The sequence below is a fragment of the Lolium rigidum genome, chromosome 3 (assembly GCF_022539505.1).
Source record: "Lolium rigidum isolate FL_2022 chromosome 3, APGP_CSIRO_Lrig_0.1, whole genome shotgun sequence".
In the NCBI taxonomy this organism is placed as follows: Eukaryota; Viridiplantae; Streptophyta; class Magnoliopsida; order Poales; family Poaceae; genus Lolium; species Lolium rigidum.
In genome coordinates this window covers 171566446-171589865 of record NC_061510.1, presented here as the reverse complement: position 1 = coordinate 171589865, position 23420 = coordinate 171566446, and positions in this window count along the sequence as shown.

Sequence of the window (23420 nt, the reverse complement as noted above, 5' to 3'; positions counted from 1 at the left end):
GTAAGATGGTGCCCTACGTTGCTCTACTGGGTGCTGCACGGCTTGAATCTATGCATCGGTAATCTTCTATCTCTAAACAGGAGACCCCCACTACCCAATAGTTCCCCATCTAATCATGCATTAACCTAGGTTGGACAAATATCAAACTTTGCAGTCTGACGATCGCTGGTAGGTTAGTTTGTATTACATCACTTCACCTCCGTTCCGTGATTTCCACAATCCATATTCTTTGCGTCATGACATCCCGATGTGTTGTTCTTTATGGGGAACTATTGCTGATAAAGAACTGATTTTCTCAATCTTTCACGGTGCACCTCTTGATCTAAAGTAACCGGTAGATCTCCCAATCACGTGAACGATACACGCAACCTGAAGATGGGGACCATCAATCATGCGAGAAACTTGTCGATGTAGACGAACCTCACACCGAAAAGATGAATCCAACGAGCAACTCTATGACGAACAACGAGCCTGGCGCCAAAGCACGACAATACTTGAATAACAAGCACCTTAAGGCAAACACAATATATTGCATAACTGGATGAACGTCGGAGACGCCATCACAATGCCAACCACGGAGGGATGGACACACGTTTGGAATTCTACATAATTTTCAATCCCCTAAAACCGTAGCCGCCAGTTGTGATGTAGTTGTGATCCAATCTTGCCGATGATGCAGTTGTGATGTAGTTCATGCAATTCCCCGTCGACGACGCTATAAAATGTTCTAGCAGTTGTCGTGGGAATTTAACCAGACTGCAACCATTGTGAGATGCTCTTCCAACTCCCCGACAATGGCGTCATAAAATATTCTTGATGTCAACTACTCCATGTTTACCAACTCGTTGGGTCTCCAAGTGCAGATTATTGTACCAAGCATCTTTTCTCCACAAGGGTGACTCGAGGGAATTGGTAGAGAACATTTCCTTGTTCCTCTTGAAGCAACCTACAAAACAAAGTATTTGCCTTGTATCCCCAACTCCACCGTGTGATTTTCAAGCAAAATATTTCGTATTAGTAAACTGAAATAAACTTATAAATAAACAAGGAAAAACTATCTATAACTAGGCAAGAAGGTAAAAACAATAAAGTAAAGGTATTTTTGGGGTTTGTTTGGATTTTCTAATAGTAAAAGTATTTTTTTATTTTCGAAATTAATAATTGCAAAAAATATAAAGGATGATAATAGTGTTGGAAAGGTGTTTCTTATAATAAAAAGTGGACCGGGATTCATGCTTTCACTTGTCTAGTGTCTCATAAAAGGTGTAGTGGACATAAAAAATTCGTAAGCAATATAATATTGATGAAACTTCATTATGTGAATGATAAGTATTTATATGGACATCACGTCCTTTATTAGAGATGATCCAACACATCTCTCTTATACTTCTTCAGAAAGGAAAAAAAACTCCATGCAATCTAGAATTAAGAATTAATAGGTTATATCCTTAGGTACTTTGACACGATGTTTGAATAACAAATATGCTACCTTGAACAAATAAGAGCATCTAGATGTCACTAGATGAAATATAACACATGCATTCATTTTATCCCTAGTGAGTTAACAAAAGGAAGAGAAAAAATCATAGTAGATCTTGAATTTTGTGTCACTATTCAACCACCACCACCATGTTACTCCAACTAATACACATGTTCCCCTATACATGCTCTCTCATACAAGTTGGATCAAAACAAGCACTTAAGAACGGGGTACATAATATGTATCCATTGATACATCTCACACATAATAGAATTCCAATCTCAAATATCAACTCGTAGAACAAATATCCACCGCAAGGAAAATACATACATGACCATAATCATGTTAGGCAACTCATCTGGTACTAGATCATTGATAGAACAAAGAGAGAGAGGGAGAGAGAGAGAGATCAACTAATGCCACAAACCCATAGTCCAGAGGTGTATTACTCCCTCTTCATCATGGTGATGTTGGTGTAGATGTTGGAGAGGGTAGAGATCCCACCGGTGGCGGCTTCAGCGGCATTCCCCCTCCTATCATTACTGGTTCCGACTCTATTTCGGTGTTTCTTTGTTACGCTCTATCCCCCTTTCCGAGATACCCGAGGGAACATTTATATATGCATTTTTAGGTCAAGACTTTGAGGTGGCGCTTTGGACGGATGGATGAAGATGCTCAAGGAGGGAATGAGCATTGGTGGCACGGGTCCCCTCCTAGGCCGCGCCACATGTACTCTTTCGGGCCTCTGGTCCCCGCTCGTGAGGTTCCAGTGCTCCAGATCATCGTCTTTGTGAAATAAAACAAGGATATTCTATTATGCAAAGTTATAACCAAAATAAGGGGAGTCATTGGTAAATCCCCAAAATCAATATAAAACATGGATATAACATTATATAAGATGCAAATATGTGGGAATATGTATCAATAAACTGCAAAATTCATGTATTCATTTTACATGCATCATACACTTCTTTCAAACAAGAAAAAGGTTTATGTCAGGATGATCCTTTATCTCCTATCATTTTTAATATTGTTGCGGATATTCTTGCTATCCTCATTGCAAGAGCCAAATATGATGACCAAGTTAGTGGTTTCATACCTCCTTTGGTGGATGGGGGTATTTCTATTCTGCAGTATGCTGATGATACTATTTAATTCATGGAGCATGATCTTTATAAAGCCCTTAATATGAACATGGTTCTCTGTATTTTCGAATAACTTTAAGGTCACAAAAGAAATTTTCACAAGAGTGATATTTTTTGCTTTGGGAAGGCCAAAGAAGTTGAAAACGAGTATAAAATTCTTTTTGGGTGCTACTTAGGTTCTCTCCGATTTAGATATCTTGGAATTCCATTTTTTTCCGTAAGCTTAAAAATGGAGAATGGAAACCGGTAGAGGATCGATTTGAAAAAAAGCTAAGTTGTTGGGCAGGTAAAATATTGTCCTATGGTTATCGTCTTATTCTCATAAATTAGTGCTCACGAGTATGCCGATCTTTATGTTATCCTTTTTAGAAATTCCTATGAGAAGAAGGTTAGATTTTTTATATCCCATTTTTTTGGCCAAGCGATGGCCACAAAAAGAAATATGGTCTAACCAAATGGGAAGTAATTTGCTGACAAAAGGACCCGGGAGGCTTAGTTGGAGGTGTTAGAACCGAAGAACAAGAGCTTACTTAGAAAATGGCTACTTATGATGGAAGAGGGTATGTGGCAAGAGCTCCTACACAACAAATACTTGAAAACAAAAAAATTGTCTCAAATTTCAGCGAACACTACGGACCCTACTTTTTGGAAAGGTTTAATTCATATCAAATATGAATTTTTCAGTAGAAGTTTCACTGTAGTTGGTGATGGTAAAAGCAACAAATTTCGAGAGGATACATGGCTAGGTGATTGTAAGGGAATTTGTGTCCCTAATCTTTATTTTGGTATTTTGTGAATACAACATTAGAGAGGACTAACAGTTTACATCAAGCTTATCTACAAGTTAAGTCCTCTCTTCTCTTTGGTGTTGGGGTATATTGCGAAAAATGAAAAAGAAGGTCAAAGTGACTCAAAGACGGAGTCCGAAAGAACTCGACATGGTAGTCCTTCTTTTTCCGGTTTTGTTGAGTATAGGAACCCCGCACTATTAAGAGGGGATCGAAACTTTTATTTGATACTTGGCTCAAATCAAATCATATCTTTTTCCATCAAAGCTTTCATCAAAAGATCTCTTTGAAAAATCAAGATTCTTTGATGCATTTGCTGCCAAACAGCTAGTTTGGCCGGTCATACCGAGTCTCAGACCAGTATGACCGGGTTCTCCATCTCTTTTCTCTTTGTCTCCCAAACAACAATTTCAGTCGGTCATAACAGGTCTCGGGCCGGTATGACCGAGTGCCTAGACTTTTGGATTCCTCCCGAACTAGTGAAACTAGCAGGTCAGACCAGGCCTCAGGCCGGTATGACCGGGCACCCTACTTTTTTCCTCCACAGCCAAACAAAGATTTTAGCTAGTCATACCAAGCCTCAGGTCGGTATGACCGGGCTTCACCTCAGCATCGAATAGAGTACTGCTGCTGCTGGCGTGTAGTTGACGTGGGAGTTAGAAATCTCTGGGGTGCAACTTTTCTTCAGGTCCACGGAAACGGCGCCAGAAAAATCTTGCTGCTTGCATGGGCAGCTCCTTGTGACGGTAAAGCACATGTCCGTTGGGAACCCCAAGAGGAAAGTATGATGAGTACATTAACGCGTTTTCCCTCAGTAAGAAACCAAGGTTTATCGAACCAGTAGGAGATGAAGGCCACGTGAAGGTTGTTGGTGGAGGAGTGTAGTGCGGCGCAACACCAGTGATTCCGGCGCCAACGTGGAACCTGCACAACACAATCAAACTACTTTGTCCCAACTTAACAGTGAGGTTGTCAATCTCACCGGCTTGCTGAAAACAAAGGATTAAACGTATGGTGTGATGAATTATGTTTGCTTGTAGAAAACAACAGAGAACAGTGATTGCAGTAGATTGTATTTCAGATGTAAAAGAATGGACCGGGGTCCACAGTTCACTAGTGGTGTCTCTCCAATAAGATAAATAGCATGTTGGGTGAACAAATTACAGTTGGGCAATTGACAAATAGAGATGCGTATACATATCATGATGACTACTATGAGATTTACTTAGGGCATTACGACAAAGAACATAGACCGCCATCCGAAGCATGCATCTATGCCTAAAAAGTCCACCTTCGGGTTAGCATCCGCACCCCTTCCGAGTATTAAGTTGCAAACAACAGACAATTGCATTAAGTACTGTGCGTAATGTAAACAACACAAACATCCTTAGACAAAGCATTGATGTTTTATCCCTAGTGGCAACAGCACATCCACAACCTTAGGGGTTGCTGTCACTCTCCCAGATTCAATGGAGACATGAACCCACTATCTAGCATAAATACTCCCTCTTGGAGTCACAAGTATCAACTTGGCCAGAGCCTCTACTAGCAACGAAGATCATGCAAGAACATAAATAACACATATATGATAGATCAATAATCAACTTGACATAGTATATTCAATATTCATCGGATCCCAACAAACACAACATGTAGCATTACAAATAGATGATCCTGATCATGATAGGCAGCTCACAAGATCTAAACATGATAGCACAAGAGGAGAAGACAACCATCTAGCTACTGCTATGGACCCATAGTCCAAGGATGAACTACTCACGCATCAGTCCGGAGGCGGGCATGGTGATGTAGAGCCCTCCGGTGATGATTCCCCTCTCCGGCAGGGTGCCGGAGGCGATCTTCTGAACCCCCCGAGATGGAGTTGACGGCGGCGGCGTCTCAGTAACTTTTTCCGTATCGTGGCTCTCGGTACTAGGGTTTTCGCGACGGAGGGAATAAATAGGCGAAGGAGCAGCGTAGGGGGGCGCCCGAGGGGCCCACCCCATAGGCCGGCGCGGCCAGAGGTTGGGCCGCGCCGCCTTGTGGGGTGGCCACCTTGTGGCCCTGATACGTCTCAAACGTATCTATAATTTCTTATATTCCATGCTACTTTTATTACAATACTTGAGTGTTTTACACATACTTTACAGCATTATTTTACATTTTCCGGCACTAACCTATTAACAAGATGCCGAAGTGCCGCTTGTCTGTTTTTCTCGCTGTTTTTGGTTTCAGAAATCCTAGTAAGGAAATATTCTCGGAATTGGACGAAATCAACGCCCAGGGTCCTATTTTTGCACGAAGCTTCCAGAAGTCCGAAGAGGAGACGAAGTGGGGCCACGAGGTGGCCACACACCAGGGCGGCGCGGCCCTGTGGTGTGGGCCCCTTGTGACGCCCTTTGACCTACCCTTCCGCCTACTTAAAGCCTCCGTCGCGAAACCCCCTGTACCGAGAGCCACGATACGGAAAACATTACTGAGAGGCCGCCGCCGCGAATCCCATCTCGGGGGATTCAGGAGATCGCCTCCGGCACCCTGCCGGAGAGGGGAATCATCACCGAAGGGGCTCTACATCATCATGCCCGCCTCCGGATTGATGCGTGAGTAGTTCATCCTTGGACTATGGGTCCATAGCAGTAGCTAGATGGTTGTCTTCTCCGCTTGTGCTTTCATTGTTATAGATCTTGTGAGCTGCCTAACATGATCAAGATCATCTATTTGTAATGCTACATGTTGTGTTTGGTGAGATCCGATGAATATAGAATATTATGTTAAGTTGATTATCAATATATCATATATGTGTTGTTTATGTTCTTGCATGCTCTCCGTTGCTAGTAGAGGCTCTGGCCAAGTTGATACTTGTAACTCCAAGAGGGCGTAATTATGCTCGATAGTGGGTTCATGCCTCCATTAACTCGGGACGATGTGATGTAAAGTTGTAAGGTTGTGGATGTGCTGTTGCTACTAGGGATAAAACATTGATGCTTTGTCTAAGGACATTTGTGTTGATTACATTACGCACCATACTTAATGCAATTATCTCGTTGTTCGCAACTTAATACCGGAAGGGGTTCGGATGATAACCTCGAAGGTGGATTATTTAGGCATAGATGCATGCTCGGATAGCGGTCTATGTACTTTGTCGTAATGCCCCGATTAAATCACATAGTAATCATCGTTGATATGTATTGAATCTTTATTTGTCAATTGCTCACCTGTAATTTGTTCACCCAGACATGTTAGTTATCTTATTGGAGAGACACCTCTAGTGAACTGTGGACCCCGGTCCATTCTTTTACATCTGAATACATTCTACTGTTTTTACTGTTCTTTGCAAACAAACACCATCTTCCACTCGATACGTTTAATCCTTTGTTTTCAGCAAGCTGGTGAGATTGACAACCTCACTGTTACGTTGGGGCAAAGTACTTTGATTGTGTTGTGCAGGTCCCACGTTGGCGCCGGTTTCACTGGTGTTGCGCCGCACTACATTCCTCCACCAACAACCTTCACGTGCTTCTTGGCTCCTACTGGTTCGATAACCTTGGTTTGTTACTGAGGGAAAACTTACTGCTGTGCGCATCACACCTTCCTCTTGGGGTTCCCAACGGACGTGTTGACTACACGCCAGCAAGACTTTTTCTGGCGCCGTTGCCAGGGAGATCAAGACACGCTGCAAGGGGAGTCTCCACTTCCAATCTCTTTACTTTGTTTTTGTCTTGCTTTATTTTATTTACTACTTTGTTTGCTGCACTTAAACAAAACACAAACAAATTAGTTGCTAGTTTTACTTTATTTATTGTCTTGTTCTCTATATCAAAAACATAAAAAAATTAGTTACTTGTCTTTACTTTATTTGCCTAGTTTACTTTTTGTTTACTTCATTATGTTTCCTCCTAAGTACGCTCTAAAAGACATACCGGTAGGCCGAGGGTCTATAATTGGAAGAGATAATATAGAAGATTTTTTCACTCATGTTAGTACCGTTGAGGATTTTGAAGATAGACACTTGGCAGAGCTTGCTCCTACTTATGAAATTGCTGCTGCTTCTTTAGTACACATGCTGGAAAATAAATTTGTTAATCTCAATCCTATTATCCAACACATGTTTCTCACACTTGGTGATATGGAGGAAGGAGAAAAGAAAGATTTTGTTTTAGAAACCCTTCTTAAAGAATTTGGTGGTGTAGCAAGAGAGGCTAGAAAAGTCTTTGCTAAATATAAAATGCTTGGTTCTTACACCAACTTTGTTAGTACCCTTGAAAAGATGGACATTGATAGACTAAAGTACACTAATAATGTTAATGATGGTGGGGAGATTAAGACAACAATACCTTGTAAACTCCTAGGAATGCATGAAGCTCTAGAAAATAACTATGGTTGGCTTGTTCCTGAAAATTTGTTTGATGAGAATAGCAAGCTTAAGAATAATGAAAAAGGAGCCTCTGAAACTTACATAGATAAGATAACATGCATTGTGGAAGAAACTTCCCACGCCCCTGGAGATAATGTTGATGCTCCATCTCTTGATGTTACTTGATTTACACTTTCTGCGCCTAGCTGAAAGGCGTTAAAGAAAAGCACTTCTTGGGAGATAACCCATGTGTTTATTTCACTACAGCAATTTTTGTTTTGTTGAGTCTTGGAAGTTGTTTACTACTGTAGAAACCTCTCCTTATCATGTTTTTGTGCCAAGTAAAGTTTCTATGTTAAAGTTGATGTTATATTTGAGATCGCTGCGCAGAAACAGCATTGCTGTCTGTAACGAATTCTGGCATAAGTCTCTGTAAAAAATTCTAAAATATCTGAAAAATTACGAGCGTGATCCTCAGATATGTACGCAACTTTCATTAGTTTTGAGTTTTTCCATTTGAGCAAGTTAAGTGCCCAGTACAGATGCATCTTTACGGACTGTTCAGTTTTTGACAGATTCTGTCTTTTATTTCGCATTGCCGCTTTTGCTATGTTGAATGAGTTTCTTTGTTCCATTAACTTTCAGAAGCCTTGTGCAATGTCCGGAAGTGTTAAGAATGATTGTGTCACCTCTGAATATATGAATTTGTGGTTATGCACTAACCCTCTCATGAGTTTGCTTGAAGTTTGTGTGAAGGAAGTTTTCAAGGGTCAAGAGAAGAGGATGATATACTATGATCAAGAAGAGTGAAAGGTCTAAGGTTGGGGATGCCCCGGTGGTTCACCCCTGCATATTTTAAGAAGACTCAAGCATCTAAGCTTGGGGATGCCCAAGGCATCCCCTTCTTCATCGACAACATTATCAGGTCACTTCTAGTGAAACTATATTTTTATTCCGTCACATCCTTATGTTCTTTACTTGGAGCGTCGGTTTGTTTTTGTTTTTGTTTGAATAAATTTGGATCTCGCCATTCTTATATTGGAGATATTACGCTCCGCTTTTTCTTATGGAACACTTGTGTTCTTAATTGTGCTTTAATGTTCATGGCGAAAGCTTATTGCTTCGTTAAATTGCTATATGGTTGGAATTGGAAAATGATGCATATGGTTTGACAATTTGGCAATTGTTTGAGCTCTCATAGATCATGTTTAAGCTCTTGCATCATGTAGTTTAATCTATTAATGAAGAACTACTGTAGAGCTTGTTTAATTTGGTTTGCATGATTGATCTCTCTAAGTCTAGATATTTTCGGGTAAAGTGTTTGAACAACGAGGAAGACGAGTGTAGAGCCTTATAATGCTTGCAATATGTTCTTGTGTGAGTTTTGTTGTACCTGTTCATACTTGTGTTTGCTTCAAACAACCTTGCTAGCCCAAACCTTGTACTGAGAGGAAATGCTTCTCGTGCATCCAAACACCTTGAGCCAAACACCATGCCATTTGTGTCCACCATATCTACCTACTATGTGGTATTTCCTGCCATTCCAAAGTAAATTACTTGAGTGCTACCTTTAAATTTCATTCCTCTACCTTTACAATATATAGCTCATGGGACAAATAGCTTAAAAACTATTGTGGTGATGAATATGTAGTTATGTGTCTTAATTCTTATAAGTTGCTTGTTGAGCGGTAACCATGTTTTCCGGGGACGCCATCAACTTTACCTTTGTTGGATATCATGTGAGATGCTATGCATGTTCGTCTTGTCTCGAAGTAGTGGATTTCATGATCAAATGGTTTGAGTATGCATATGTTAGAGAAGAACATTGGGCCGCTAACTAAAGCCATGTATCATGGTGGAAGTTTCAGTTTGGACATACAACCTCAATCTCTTATGAGAAGATTAACTATTGTTGAATGCTTAAGCATGAAAAAGAGGAGTCCATTATCTGTTGTCTATGTTGTCCCGGTATGGATGTCTAAGTTGAGAATAATCAAAAGCGAGAAATCCAATGCGTGCTTTCTCCTTAGACACTTGTACAGGCGGCATAGAGGTACCCCTTTGTGACACTTGGTTGAAGCATATGTTATGCGATGAGAATCCGTGTTTTCCGAGATAGTAGGACAAGGTGCGAGCACTATTGGTACTCTATGCATGAGACATGCAACTTGTAGGAAGTATTATGCATAGCACATATGAATTATTACTACCATTGACAAAATTGTTTCTATGTTTTCAAAACAAAAAGCTCTAGCACAAAAATAGTAATCAATGCTTCCCTCTGCGAAGGGCCAATCTTTTAATTTATTGTTGAGTCAGTTTACCCATTCCTTTTTATCTTAGAAGCAAACACTTGTGTTAACTGTGTGCATTGATTCTTACATGTTTACTTATTGCACCTGTTATATTAATCTATGTTGACAAATATCCATGAGATATACATGTTACAAGTTGAAAGCAATCGCTGAAACTTAATCATCCTTTGTGTTGCTTCAATTCTTTTTCTACTTTGAATTTATTGCTTATGAGTTATCTCTTATGCAAGTCTTATTGATACTTGTCTTGAAAGTACTATTCATGAAAAGTTTTGCTATATGATTCATTTGTTTAGTCATTATCTTTGTTAGCAATCTTTTGTTCAGATCACTCCATTCATCTCATATGCTTTACAATAATGTTGATCAAGACTATGTTGGTAGCATGTCACTTCAGAAATTATTTGTGTTATCGTTTACCTACTCGAGGACGAGTAGGAACTAAGCTTGGGGATGCTTGATACGTCTCAAACGTATCTATAATTTCTTATGTTCCATGCTACTTTTATTACAATACTTGAGTGTTTTACACATACTTTACAACATTATTTTACATTTTCCGGCAAAACCTATTAACAAGATGCCGAAGTGCCGCTTGCTCGTTTTTCTCGCTGTTTTTGGTTTCGTAAATCCTAGTAAGGAAATATTCTCGGAATTGGACGAAATCAACGCCTGGGGTCCTATTTTTGCACGAAGCTTCCGGAAGTCCGAAGAGGAGACGAAGTGGGGCCACGAGGTGGCCACACACCAGGGCGGCGCGGCCCAGGCCCTGGCCGCGCGGCCCGTGGTGTGGGCCCCTCGTGACGCCCTTTGACCTACCCTTCCGCCTACTTAAAGCCTCCGTCGCGAAACACCCTGTACCGAGAGCCACGATACGGAAAACATTACTGAGAGGCCGCCGCCGCGAATCCCATCTCGGGGGATTCAGGAGATTGCCTTCGGCACCCTGCCGGAGAGGGGAATCATCACCGGAGGGGCTCTACATCATCATGCCCGCCTCCGGATTGATGCGTGAGTAGTTCATCCTTGGACTATGGGTCCATAGGAGTAGCTAGATGGTTGTCTTCTCCGCTTGTGCTTTCATTGTTATAGATCTTGTGAGCTGCCTAACATGATCAAGATCATCTATTTGTAATGCTACATGTTGTGTTTGGTGAGATCCGATGAATATAGAATATTATGTTAAGTTGATTATCAATCTATCATATATGTGTTGTTTATGTTCTTGCATGCTCTCCGTTGCTAGTAGAGGCTCTGGCCAAGTTGATACTTGTAACTCCAAGAGGGAGTAATTATGCTCGATAGTGGGTTCATGCCTCCATTAAATCTGGGACAGTGACAGAAAGTTCTAAGGTTGTGGATGTGATGTTGCTACTAGGGATAAAACATTGATGCTTTGTCTAAGGACATTTGTGTTGATTACATTACGCACCATACTTAATGCAATTATCTGTTGTTCGCAACTTAATACTGGAAGGGGTTCGGATGATAACCTCGAAGGTGGATTATTTAGGCATAGATGCATGCCGGATAGCGGTCTATGTACTTTGTCGTAATGCCCCGATTAAATCACATAGTAATCATCGTTGATATGTATTGAATCTTTATTTGTCAATTGCTCACCCGTAATTTGTTCACCCGAGCATGTTAGTTATCTTATTGGAGAGACACCTCTAGTGAACTGTGGACCCCGGTCCATTCTTTTACATCTGAATACATTCTACTGTTTTTACTGTTCTTTGCAAACAAACACCATCTTCCACTCGATACGTTTAATCCTTTGTTTTCAGCAAGCCGGTGAGATTGACAACCTCACTGTTATGTTGGGGCAAAGTACTTTGATTGTGTTGTGCAGGTTCCACGTTGGCGCCGGTTTCACTGGTGTTGCGCCGCACTACATTCCTCCACCAACAACCTTCACGTGCTTCTTGGCTCCTACTGGTTCGATAACCTTGGTTTCTTACTGAGGGAAAACTTATTGCCGTGCGCATCACACCTTCCTCTTGGGGTTCCCAACGGACGTGTTGACTACACGCCAGCAAGACTTTTTCTGGCGCCGTTGCCGGGGAGATCAAGACACGCTGCAAGGGGAGTCTCCACTTCCAATCTCTTTACTTTGTTTTTGTTTTGCTTTATTTTATTTACTACCTTGTTTGCTGCACTTAAACAAAACACAAAAAAATTAGTTGCTAGTTTTACTTTATTTATTGTCTTATTCTCTATATCAAAAACACAAAAAAATTAGTTACTTGTCTTTACTTTATTTGCCTAGTTTACTTTTTGTTTACTTCATTATGTTTCCTCCTAAGTACGCTCTAAAAGACATACCGGTAGGCCGAGGGTCTATAATTGGAAGAGATAATATAGAAGATTTTTTCACTCATGTTAGTACCGCTGAGGATTTTGAAGATAGACACTTGGCAGAGCTTGCTCCTACTTATGAAATTGTTGCTGCTTCTTTAGTACACATGCTGGAAACTAAATTTGTTAATCTCAATCCTATTATCCAACACATGTTTCTCACACTTGGTGATATGGAGGAAGGAGAAAAGAAAGATTTTGTTTTAGAAACCCTTCTTAAAGAATTTGGTGGTGTGGCAAGAGAGGCTAGAAAAGTCTTTGCTAAATATAAAATGCTTGGTTCTTACACCAACTTTGTTAGTACCCTTGAAAAGATGGACATTGATAGAATAAAGTACACTAATAATGTTAATGATGGTGGGGAGATTAAGACAACAATACCTTGTAAACTCCTAGGAATGCATGAAGCTCTAGAAAATAACTATGGTTGGCTTGTTCCTGAAAATTTGTTTGATGAGAATAGCAAGCTTAAGAATAATGAAAAAGGAGCCTCTGAAACTTACATAGATAAGATAACATGCATTGTGGAAGAAACTTCCCACGCCCCTGAAGATAATGTTGATGCTCCATCTCTTGATGTTACTTGATTTACACTTTCTGCGCCTAGCTGAAAGGCGTTAAAGAAAAGCACTTCTTGGGAGATAACCCATGTGTTTATTTTACTACAGCAATTTTTGTTTTGTTGAGTCTTGGAAGTTGTTTACTACTGTAGCAACCTCTCCTTATCATGTTTTTGTGCCAAGTAAAGTTTCTATGTTAAAGTTGATGTTATATTTGAGATCGCTGCGCAGAAACAGCATTGCTGTCTGTCACGAATTCTGGCATAAGTCTCTGTAAAAAATTCGAAAAAATCTGCAAAATTACGAGCGTGATCCTCAGATATGTACGCAACTTTCATTAGTTTTGAGTTTTTCCATTTGAGCAAGTTAAGTGCCCAGTCCAGATGCATCTTTACGGACTGTTCTGTTTTTGACAGATTCTGTCATTTATTTCGTATTGCCGCTTTTGCTATGTTGAATGAGTTTCTTTGTTCCATTAACTTTCAGAAGCTTTGTGCAATGTCCAGAAGTGTTAAGAATGATTGTGTCACCTCTGAATATATGAATTTGTGGTTATGCACTAACCCTCTCATGAGTTTGCTTGAAGTTTGTGTGAAGGAAGTTTTCAAGGGTCAAGAGAAGAGGATGATATACTATGATCAAGAAGAGTGAAAGGTCTAAGCTTGGGGATGCCCCGGTGGTTCACCCCTGCATATTTTAAGAAGACTCAAGCATCTAAGCTTGGGGATGCCCAAGGCACCCCCTTCTTCATCGACAACATTATCAGGTCACTTCTAGTGAAACTATATTTTTATTCCGTCACATCCTTATGTTCTTTACTTGGAGCATCGGTTTGTTTTTGTTTTTGTTTGAATAAAGTTGGATCTCGCCATTCTTATATTGGAGATATTACGCTCCGCTTTTTCTTATGGAACACTTGTGTTCTTAATTGTGCTTTAATGTTCATGGCGAAAGCTTATTGCTTCGTTAAATTGCTATATGGTTGGAATTGGAAAATGATGCATATGGTTTGACAATTTGGCAATTGTTTGAGCTCTCATAGATCATGTTTAAGCTCTTGCATCATGTAGTTTAATCTATTAATGAAGAACTACTGTAGAGCTTGTTTAATTTGGTTTGCATGATTGATCTCTCTAAGTCTAGATATTTTCGGGTAAAGTGTTTGAACAACGAGGAAGACAGTGTAGAGCCTTATAATGCTTGCAATATGTTCTTGTGTGAGTTTTGTTGTACTTGTTCATACTTGTGTTTGCTTCAAACAACCTTGCTAGCCCAAACCTTGTACCGAGAGGAAATGCTTCTCGTGCATCCAAACACCTTGAGCCAAACACCATGTCATTTGTGTCCACCATATCTACCTACTATGTGGTATTTCCTGCCATTCCAAAGTAAATTACTTGAGTGCTACCTTTAAATTTCATTCCTCTACCTTTACAATATATAGCTCATGGGACAAATAGCTTAAAAACTATTGTGGTGATGAATATGTAGTTATGTGTCTTAATTCTTATAAGTTGCTTGTTGAGCGGTAACCATGTTTTCCGGGGACGCCATCAACTTTACCTTTGTTGGATATCATGTGAGATGCTATGCATGTTCGTCTTGTCTGAAGTAGTGGATTTCATGATCAAATGGTTTGAGTATGCATATGTTAGAGAAGAACATTGGGCCGCTAACTAAAGCCATGTATCATGGTGGAAGTTTCAGTTTGGACATACAACCTCAATCTCTTATGAGAAGATTAACTATTGTTGAATGCTTAAGCATGAAAAGGAGGAGTCCATTATCTGTTGTCTATGTTGTCCCGGTATGGATGTCTAAGTTGAGAATAATCAAAAGCGAGAAATCCAATGCGTGCTTTCTCTTTAGACACTTGTACAGGCGGCATAGAGGTACCCCTTTGTGACACTTGGTTGAAGCATATGTTATGCGATGAGAATCCGTGTTTTCCGAGATAGTAGGACAAGGTGCGAGCACTATTGGTACTCTATGCATGAGACATGCAACTTGTAGGAAGTATTATGCATAGCACATATGAATTATTACTACCGTTGACAAAATTGTTTCTATGTTTTCAAAACAAAAAGCTCTAGCACAAAAATAGTAATCAATGCTTCCCTCTGCGAAGGGCCAATCTTTTAATTTATTGTTGAGTCAGTTTACCCATTCCTTTCTATCTTAGAAGCAAACACTTGTGTTAACTGTGTGCATTGATTCTTACATGTTTACTTATTGCACCTGTTATATTACTCTATGTTGACAAATATCCATGAGATATACATGTTACAAGTTGAAAGCAATCGCTGAAACTTAATCATCCTTTGTGTTGCTTCAATTCATTCTACTTTGAATTTATTGCTTATGAGTTATCTCTTATGCAAGTCTTATTGATACTTGTCTTGAAAGTACTATTCATGAAAAGTTTTGCTATATGATTCATTTGTTTAGTCATTATCTTTGTTAGCAATCTTTTGTTCAGATCACTCCATTCATCTCATATGCTTTACAATAATGTTGATCAAGACTATGTTGGTAGCATGTCACTTCAGAAATTATTTGTGTTATCGTTTACCTACTCGAGGACGAGTAGGAACTAAGCTTGGGGATGCTTGATACGTCTCAAACGTATCTATAATTTCTTATGTTCCATGCTACTTTTATTACAATACTTGAGTGTTTTACACATACTTTACAAGCATTATTTTACATTTTCCGGCACTAACCTATTAACAAGATGCCGAAGTGCCGATTCTCTGTTTTTCTGCTGTTTTTGGTTTCAGAAATCCTAGTAAGGAAATATTCTCGGAATTGGACGAAATCAACGCCCATGGTCCTATTTTTGCACGAAGCTTCCAGAAGTCCGAAGAGGAGACGAAGTGGGGCCACGAGGTGGCCACACACCAGGGCGGCGCGGCCCAGGCCCTGGCCGCGCGGCCCTGTGGTGTGGGCCCCTCGTGACGCCCTTTGACCTACCCTTCCGCCTACTTAAAGCCTCCGTCGCGAAACCCCCTGTACCGAGAGCCACGATACGGAAAACATTACTGAGAGGCCGCCGCCGCGAATCCCATCTCGGGGGATTCAGGAGATCGCCTCCGGCACCCCGCCGGAGAGGGGAATCATCACCGGAGGGGCTCTACATCATCATGCCCGCCTCCGGATTGATGCGTGAGTAGTTCATCCTTGGACTATGGGTCCATAGGAGTAGCTAGATGGTTGTCTTCTCCGCTTGTGCTTTCATTGTTATAGATCTTGTGAGCTGCCTAACATGATCAAGATCATCTATTTGTAATGCTACATGTTGTGTTTGGTGAGATCCGATGAATATAGAATATTATGTTAAGTTGATTATCAATCTATCATATATGTGTTGTTTATGTTCTTGCATGCTCTCCGTTGCTAGTAGAGGCTCTGGCCAAGTTGATACTTGTAACTCCAAGAGGGAGTAATTATGCTCGATAGTGGGTTCATGCCTCCATTAAATCTGGGACAGTGACAGAAAGTTGTAAGGTTGTGGATGTGCTGTTGCTACTAGGGATAAAACATTGATGCTTTGTCTAAGGACATTTGTGTTGATTACATTACGCACCATACTTAATGCAATTATCTGTTGTTCGCAACTTAATACTGGAAGGGGTTCGGATGATAACTCGAAGGTGGATTATTTAGGCATAGATGCATGCTGGATAGCGGTCTATGTACTTTGTCGTAATGCCCCGATTAAATCACATAGTAATCATCGTTGATATGTATTGAATCTTTATTTGTCAATTGCTCACCCGTAATTTGTTCACCCGAGCATGTTAGTTATCTTATTGGAGAGACACCTCTAGTGAACTCGTGGACCCCGGTCCATTCTTTTACATCTGAATACATTCTACTGTTTTTACTGTTCTTTGCAAACAAACACCATCTTCCACTCGATACGTTTAATCCTTTGTTTTCAGCAAGCCGGTGAAATTGACAACCTCACTGTTACGTTGGGGCAAAGTACTTTGATTGTGTTGTGCAGGTTCCACGTTGGCGCCGGTTTCACTGGTGTTGCGCCGCACTACATTCCTCCACCAACAACCTTCACGTGCTTCTTGGCTCTTACTAGTTCGATAACCTTGGTTTCTTACTGAGGGAAAACTTACTGATGTGCGCATCACACCTTTCTCTTGGGGTTCCCAACGGACGTGTTGACTACACGCCAGCAGGCCCCTCTCCGTCTCCTCTTCGGTGTTCTGGAAGGCTCCGTGGAAAATAAGACCGTGGGATTTTGTTTCGTCCAATTCCGAGAATATTCGTAAACTAACTTTTCTGAAATCAAAAACAACAGAAAACAGGAACTGGCACTGCGGCATCTTGTTAATAGGTTAGTCTCGGAAAATGCATAAAAACATTATAAAGTATGAACAAAACATGTAGGTATTGTCATAAAAAAAGCATGGAACATAAGAAATTATAGATACGTTGGAGACGTATCAAGCATCCCCAAGCTTAGTTCCTACTCGCCCTCGAGTAGGTAAACGATAAAAACAATAATTTCTGAAGTGACATGCTACCAACATAATCTTGATCAACAATATTGTAAAGCATATGAGATGAATGAAGTGACTCAAAGCAATGGTTCGCTAACAAAAAGATAATGACTAAACAACTGAATCATATAGCAAAAACTTTTCATGTATAGTACTTTCAAGACAAGCATCAAAAAGTCTTGCATAAGAGTTAACTCATAAATCAATAGATTCTTAATAAGAGGTTTTGAAGCAACACAAAGGAAGATTTAAATTTCAGCAATTGCTTTCAACTTTCAACATGTATATCTCATGGATAATTGTCAACACAAAGTAATATAATAAGTGCAATAAGTAAGCATGTAAGAATCAATGCACACAGTTGACACAAGTGTTTGCTTCTAAGATAGAAAGAAGTAGGTAAACTGACTCAACATAAAGTAAAATAAAGGCCCTTCGCAGAGGGAAGCAGGGATTACTCATGTGCTAGAGCTTTTTATTTTGAAAACATGGAAACAATTGTATCAACAGTAGTAATAATTCATATGGGTTATGCATAAACTTCCTATAAGTTGCAAGCCTCATGCATCGAATACTAATAGTGCCCGCACCTTGTCCTAATTAGCTCGGATTTCCATGGATTATCATTGCATTACATATGTTTCAACCAAGTGTCACAAAGGGGTACCTCTATGCCACCTGTACAAAGGTCCAAGGAGATAAATCGCATTTGATTTCTCGATTTTGATAGATCTCAACTTGAGGACATCCATACCGGGACAACATAGAAAACAGATAATGGACTCCTCTTTTTAATGCTTTAAGCATTCAACAACAATAATATTCTCATAAGAGGTTCTGAGGATTAATGTCCAAGCTGAAACTTCCACCATGATACATGGCTTTGGTTGGCGGCCCAATGTTCTTCTCTAACAACATGCATACTCAAACCATTCAACTCATGGCAAATCTCCCTTACTTGTGACAAGACGAACATGCATAACAACTCACATGATATTCAACAAAGGTGTGACAGGTTGATGGCGTCCCCAGAAACATGGTTACCGCTCAACAAGCAACTTATAAGAACTAAGATACATAAGCGACATATTCTTTACCATAATAATTTTTTAGGCTACTTTCCCATGAGCTACGTATTGCAAAGACAAGGAATGAAATTTTAAAGGTAGCACGCAAGCAATTTACTTTGGAATGGCAGAAAAATACGACATAGTAGGTAGTTATGTGGACACAAATGGCATAGGTTTTGGCTCAAGGTTTTTGGATGCACGAGAAGCATTCCCTCTCAGTACAAGGCTTTGGCTAGCAAGGTTGTTTGAAGCAAACACAAGTATGAACTGGTACAACAAAAACTTACACAAAAACATATTGCAAGAATTATAAGACTCTACACTGTCTTCCTTGTTGTTCAAACACTTTTACCAGAAAATATCTAGACCTTAGAGAGACCAATCATGCAATCCAAATTTCAACAAGCTCTACGGTAGTTCTCCACTAATAGATTTAAACTACATGATGCAAGAGCTTAAACATAATCTACTTGAGAGCTCAAAACAATTGCCAAGTATCAAATTATTCAAGAAAATATGAGGCATTTTCTGTTTCCAACCAAATAAATAAGTGCTGCGGCTTTCAGCTTTCGCCATGAATATTAAAGTAAAATGAAGAACACAAGTGTTCAAATGAAAAAGCGGAGCGTGTCTCTCTCCAACACAAGGATTGCTAGGATCCGAATTTATTCAAACATAAACGAAAGTAAAAAACAAACAGACGCTCCAAGTAAAGCACATAAGATGTGACGGAATTAAAATATAGTTTCACTAGAGGTGACCTGATAAGTTTGTTGATGAAGAAGGGGATGCCTTGGGCATCCCCAAGCTTAGATTCTTGATTCTTCTTGAAATATGCAGGGATGAACCACGGGGGCATCCCCAAGCTTAGACTTTTCACTCTCCTTGATCATATCATATCATTCTCCTCTCTTGATCCTTGAAAACTTCCTCCACACCAAACTCAAAGCAATCTCATTAGAGAGTTACTGCATAATCAAAAATTTACATGTTCAGCAAGGACGCAATCATTCCCAACACTTCTGGACATTACCCAAGGCTACTGAAATTTAATGGAGCAAAGAAATCCAATCAAACACAGAAAAAGAGGCAATGTGAAATAAAAGGCAGAATCTATCAAAACAGAACAGTCCGTAAAGACGAATTTTTTTGAGGCACTTAACTTGCTCAGATGGAAAAACTCAAAACTAATGAAAGTTGCGTACATATCTGAGTATCACGCATGAATTTTCGCAGGTTTTTTTGATTCTTCTACAGAGAGAAAAACACGAATTCGTGACAGCTAAGAAATCTGTTTCTGCGCAGAAATCCAAATCCAGTATCAACCTTCTATTAGAGACTTTACTTGGCACAACAATATATGAAAATAAAGATACAAAGGTATTGCTACAGTAGTAAAAAGCACCTTGACTCAAATGTTAAAAAAAATTGCAGAAATAAAACAATGGGTTGTCTCCCATAAGTGCCTTTATTTAACGCCTTTCAGCTAGGCGCAGAAAGTGCAAATCAAGTAACATCATGAGAAGAAGCATTAACAGAGGAATTTGGAGTTTTCTCAACTATGCATTGTATCTTATCTATGTAAGAAGCTCCTTTTTCATTACTTTTAGGCTTACTATCCTCCTCAAATAAATTTTCAGGAACAATCCAATCAAAATTCTTTTCTAGTGCCTCATGCATTCCTATGAGTTTATAAGGTATTGGTATTTTAATCTCCCCCTCACAATTGGCTTCATTAATGTACTTTAGCCTATCTTTTTCCATCCTTTCAATGGTATTTGCAAAATTGGTATAAAAGCCAAGCATCTTATGTCTAATAAAGACTTTCCTAGCTTCTCTAGCTACATCACCAAATTCTTTAAGAAGGGTTTCTAAAACAAAATCTTTCTTCTCTCATTCTTCCATATCACAGAGTGTAAGAAACATGTGTTGCATTATAGGATTAAGATTAACAAATCTAGCTTCCAACATGTGCACCAAAGAGGCAGCAGCAATTTCATAATTAGGAGCAAGTTCTACCAAGGATCTATCTTCAAAATCTTCAGCCTTACTAATATGAGTGAAAAATTCTTCTATATTATCTCTTCCAATGATAGACCCACTACCTACCGATATATCTTTCAAAGTGAACTTAGGGTGAAGCATGATGAAATAAACAAAAGTAAACTGATAAATAAAGTAAATACGAGTAACTAATTTTTTTGTGTTTTCGATATAAAGAAAGCAAACAAGACAGAAAATAAAATAAAGCAAGACAATAAACAAAGTAAAGAGATTGGATGTGAGAGACTCCCCTTGCAGCGTGTCTTGATCTCCCCTTGCAGCGTGTCTTGATCTCCCCGGCAACGGCGCCAGAAAAAGCTGCTGCTGCTGGCGTGTAGTTGACGTGGGAGTTAGAAATCTCTGGGGTGCAACTTTTCTTCAGGTCCCCGACAACGGCGCCAGAAAAAGCTTGCTGCTTGCGTGGGCAGCTCCTTGTGACGGTAAAGCACACGTCCGTTGGGAACCCCAAGAGGAAGGTATGATGAGTACAACAACGAGTTTTCCCTCAGTAAGAAACCAAGGTTTATCGAACCAGTAGGAGATGAAGGCCACGTGAAGGTTGTTGGTGGAGGAGTGCAGTGCGGCGGAACACCAGTGATTCCGGCGCCAACGTGGAACCTGCACAACACAATTAAACTACTTTGTCCCTACTTAACAGTGAGGTTGTCAATCTCACCGGCTTGCTGAAAACAAAGGATTAAACGTATGGTGTGGAGAATTATGTTTGCTTGTAGAAAACAACAGAGAACAGTGATTGCAGTAGATTGTATTTCAGATGTAAAAGAATGGACCGGGGTCCACAGTTCACTAGTGGTGTCTCTCCAATAAGATAAATAACATGTTGGGTGAACAAATTACAGTTGCACAATTGACAAATAGAGATGCGTATACATATCATGATGACTACTATGAGATTTACTTAGGGCATTACGACAAAGAACATAGACTGCCATCCAGCATGCATCTATGCCTAAAAAGTCCACCTTCGGGTTAGCATCCACACCCTTCCAGTATTAAGTTGCAAACAACAGACAATTGCATTAAGTACTGTGCGTAATGTAAAAAACACAAATATCCTTAGACAAAGCATTGATGTTTTATCCCTAGTGGCAACAGCACATCCACAACCTTAGGGGTTGTTGTCACTCCCCCAGATTCAATGGAGACATGAACCCACTATCTAGCATAAATACTCCCTCTTGGAGTCACAAGTATCAACTTGGCCAGAGCCTCTACTAGCAACGGAGAGCATGCAAGAACATAAATAACACATATATGATAGATCAATAATCAACTTGACATAGTATTCAATATTCATCGGATCCCAACAAACACAACATGTAGCATTACAAATAGATGATCATGATAGGCAGCTCACAAGATCTAAACATGATAGCACAAGAGGAGAAGACAACCATCTAGCTACTGCTATGGACCCATAGTCCAAGGATGAACTACTCACGCATCAGTCCGGAGGCGGGAATGGTGATGTAGAGCCCTCCGGTGATGATTCCCCTCTCCGGCAGGGTGCCGGAGACGATCTTCTGAACCCCCCGAGATGGGGTTGACGACGGCGGCGTCTTAGTAACTTTTTCCGTATCGTGGCTCTCGGTACTAGGGTTTTCGCGATGGAGGGAATAAATAGGCGAAGGGGCAGCGTAGGGGGCGCCCGAGGGGCCCACCCCATAGGCCGGCGCGGCCAGAGGTGGGGCCGCGCCGCCTTGTGGGGTGGCCGCCTCGTGGCCCCTCTTCGGTGTTCTGGAAGGCTCCATGGAAAATAAGACCGTGGGCTTTTGTTTCGTCCAATTCCGAGAATATTCGTAAACTAACTTTTCTGAAATCAAAAACAACAGAAAACAGGAACTGGCACTGTGGCATCTTGTTAATAGGTTAGTCTCGGAAAATTCATAAAAACATTATAAAGTATGAACAAAACATGTAGGTATTGACATAAAACAAGCATGGAACATAAAAAATTATAGATACGTTGGAGACGTATCAAGTACCCAGCCGACATCACCGGGCATCAGGCCGGTTATACCGGGCGCCATTGATGGCGTGTGATTGTTGTATGCAGACTTCACAGTTGTTGGGGAACCCCAAGAGGAAAGTATGATGAACACAGCAGCAAGTTTTCCCCCAGTAAGAAACCAATGTTTAATCGACCAGTAGGAGAAATGCGTGACTTCTGAAGGTGTTGCTAGCTGACTAGTGGAAGGGCGCACTACCGGCGTCAGCAATAATGTGGAACCTGCATACAACACAACCAAAATACTTTGCCCAAACTTACAGTGAGGTTGTCAATCTCACCGGTTTTGCTGAACAGAAAGGATTAAATGTATCGAGTGGAAGGAGATGTTTGCAGTAATTAAAGAGAACAAAGCTTACAGTAAGTAAACAGAGCATGATTGCAGTGGTTGAATTTATCAGTGTAAAGGAAAGGATCGAGATCCACAGTTCACTAGAGGTGTCTCTCCATAAAGATAAATAACATGTTGGGTGAACAAATTACAGCTGGGCAATTGACAGAATATCGACCATACATGACAAGATGATTACTATGAGATTCGTTTGAGCATTACAACATAATACATAGACCATAATCCAACTGCGTCTATGACTAATAATCCACCTTCCGGTTATCGTCCGAACCTCTTCCAGTATTAAGTTGCAAACAACAGATTATCGCATTAAGCAATGTGTGTAAAGTAAACAACAAAATTACCCTCGGATAAAACATTGTTATTTTCTCCCTAGTAGCAACAGCACATCTACAATCTTAAA